The sequence below is a fragment of the Ceratina calcarata genome, unplaced genomic scaffold (assembly GCF_001652005.2).
Source record: "Ceratina calcarata isolate Rehan_Ccalc_2016 unplaced genomic scaffold, ASM165200v1 scaffold341.2, whole genome shotgun sequence".
Lineage (NCBI taxonomy): Eukaryota > Metazoa > Arthropoda > Insecta > Hymenoptera > Apidae > Ceratina > Ceratina calcarata.
Window position 1 is genome coordinate 18,042 of NW_017156941.1, and position 3,022 is coordinate 21,063.

Genomic DNA, 3,022 nt, shown 5'->3' on the forward strand with positions numbered 1-3,022 from the left:
ATTTTTAGCACATTTTTATTTTTCACGGCTACATTTTGCAAGGGAAAAATCTGAAAAAATTCTCAAACTTGTCCAACTACACTACGAACATGTCAGAATTTTTTCAGATTTTTCGCAAGGCGTTAAATAAGGAAAAACCTCAAAGAACTGATTTTTCGAATTCTCCCGATTACTCCCCCCCCTGGTTGAGATATAGGGCTAAAAATTAGAGTGAATGTTTCTTTTTTGATATGCTATCGAATGGCGCAAACGGCGTTTCATTCGGCTCAAGGGCACATTTGACCTCCTTATCCAGCTAGGCCCTTTACAACGTCTAGCTTTAGTTTGTCAACCCATTCCGGTTGCATGGGAGAATTCCGCGGGATGTCGTTGTTATTTTCTTCCCACGTCATCCGGTGAGGGTAGAACAGTGCATATCTCAAGTTTTCATTTTTCTTCGGGAGTGGTCTCTTTCCTTTATGAGTCTCAGCCTTAGCGGCTTGGGCAAATGAATGGTTCACCCGGATCATGGAGGAGATTGCGTTAATTTTTCTAACTATTCGTGTATTTTTGTTTTTATTTACAACCTCCTTTTACGAAGCCGTCAATTTAACCCTTTGCGGACGGGACGGTTCCAAACAAACTGTAGTGGGAAGCCGGGCTAACGCCCCGCGATAGTTACTTAATTGCCAGCGCGTAATTCAGCCTAAGCGCAATTTTCGTTCATAACACTCCAAGGTATAAGACATACTAAACGTACATGCGGAAATTCTCCAGAAGATAAATGTTTATTTGTTTATTGACATTATTTATTAGAAATCAACATTATAAATATTTTATCATATTTAATAACAAACCATAAATGTTTAATTAAAAATTTAATCAATAATTGTCTTGTGTGTGATATCGTTCAAAACATCGATCAATGCAAAGACCTACGTTAGATTCCTTGCATTCATAGCGTGTGTCTTTCCGCTTCTTATGTTTCCAACACACAATACATCATCTTCGCCTTGGTAATTTTGACGTTGGTCCTTTTTGATCGGAACATTTTGATAGAAAATCCCTTTCTGATAGTCAAAATGGCAAATTGTCGCTATCTTTGGTAACACCTGTTTGCTTTACCGTATCTTGTGGATACTTCTGTAACATTTCTTTTGTACACAACAAATGAAATTTGCTAAATTTTTCTTTTTTACCGGTAATTTGTTCATAAATGGTGTGAGCGTTATATATTGACAAATCGTGTAAATGGAAAAAATATTTTTTATGCCATCTTAACGATTTTCGTAAACAATGCAATGTACTTAAAGTCATATCTACTTTATCGACAGCACCCATATTATGATTGTAATCTATAACGTAGGATGGTTTTCTTTTGGGTAATCCCGTGCGATAATCCATCCGTCTACTTTCAGCCATTTGTGTACTATGAACTGTCGACAACATCCACACCTCTTTTTTGTCCAACCTGCGCATTGCCAATAAATTATTCTTCGATTCGTATTCAAATTCTCCACGCTTGATTTCTTTTTCAGTTGTAGCATTCCGACTCTGTTTTTTCTTACAGTCCCATATGCATTAGTCTTATGTTCATGGAGCAATGTATACAAATGCGGACTGGTGTACCAATTATCAGTAATCAACGTATGACCTTTTCCCAGATATGGTCGCAAAAGTGATAAAACTATGTTTTCAGATTTTCGGAGAACTAAATTATTTGTTGTAATATCTGTGTCTAATGTCGATGTAGATAATGAAATCTAAAATATAACCAGTCTTACAATCACAGATGACGAATGACTTTACTCTAAATCGGCTTCATTTAGAAGGAATGTATTGCTTAAAATAACATTTTCATTTATATAATAACAGACTTTCGTCAATGCAAAGATTCTTAAATGGATCAAAGAATCCAGCGAAATTTGCTTTCAATATCAAGGGACGCGGTAGCGAGCCGAAGGCAAGTTTGAGTCTGAAGGTGGCAGCTTGTCGTCGGGTACCGCGCGCGTCCCTTATATACACGTAAATTCGTGTTCGATTCTTTCTTTTATATGTATTACGATTAAATCTTTGGCAATTTGTCAATGGTTTGAGGTTTTAACGAAGTTTTATACGCTGCTTTTCAATTTCAAACAAGTTTTATTTGAAAAGGTGTTGTTAATACAGAGATAGATTTGAAAATTCACTAGAATTTCAAAAAAGAGCCGATTTCAACAAATTTTTTCGTCTCCCTAGTTTTGTTTTTACTACGAAGGCAGCTGAATAGTTGAAGAAATGAGAGTAACCAAGTTACAAGTTTACTATATACAGAGAGAAAAATGAGAGTGCTCAAGTCCGGGTTTTCGCATCCACCCATACTAGTGCTGCACCTGGCGGCCAGTTCGGGAGGAGGCTCCACCATAGCATGTGCCAGAACCTTTTTAGCAGAAATCTACGCTGTTCAATTCCACCGTGGCAGAGACACAAATCGAGTTGAGTTCCACCGTAGCATACACGCAGTATAGGCAGTAACACAGAAAATATGCGAGTAGATATACATGGTGTCCCAGGACTAGTGGTACATATTTTAATGCGAGGTTCCTGAGGTGATTTTAAACAACTTTTTCCTTTGTGAAAAAGTTGTTCGAGGTGTGGTTATTGAGTTATTAACAAAAATCCCCGACCAATCAGAGCGCGAGTATACACGGCGGGCAGGAGCGCGGCAACCGCCTCTTGCGTTGCCGCGCCCGTAAGCTGCGCTCGTGACGAGAGAATAGGTTTAAAGAAAAGTTGCATGCAAAAACGAACTCATAAATTGGTTAAATTTCAGAGGAAAAAAAGCGATTAGTCGTTACTTACGTTCAATGAACAAATGTAACTACAAAATACTCAATGAAATAATTAACAATGTTACAAATTACGTGTGTGTAGGAAACTTATGAAAAATGTGAAAAAAATCAGAATTGGACTTACTTTTTCGTTGGTCAGTGCACCTGCTCCTTCCAGAAGAACGTCAATGGGTTAATGGGTCGACCTTCGGCACTCGAAGATAGGACATATG

The 3,022-nt window shown here is 37.9% G+C and overlaps 1 pseudogene; it reads right to left on the reverse strand.

The window, feature by feature from the left end:
• Positions 1-861: 861 nt before the first annotated feature.
• LOC108625098 (piggyBac transposable element-derived protein 4-like) lies at positions 862-1,993 on the reverse strand (annotated as a pseudogene).
• Between the last annotated feature and the right edge of the window lie 1,029 nt (positions 1,994-3,022).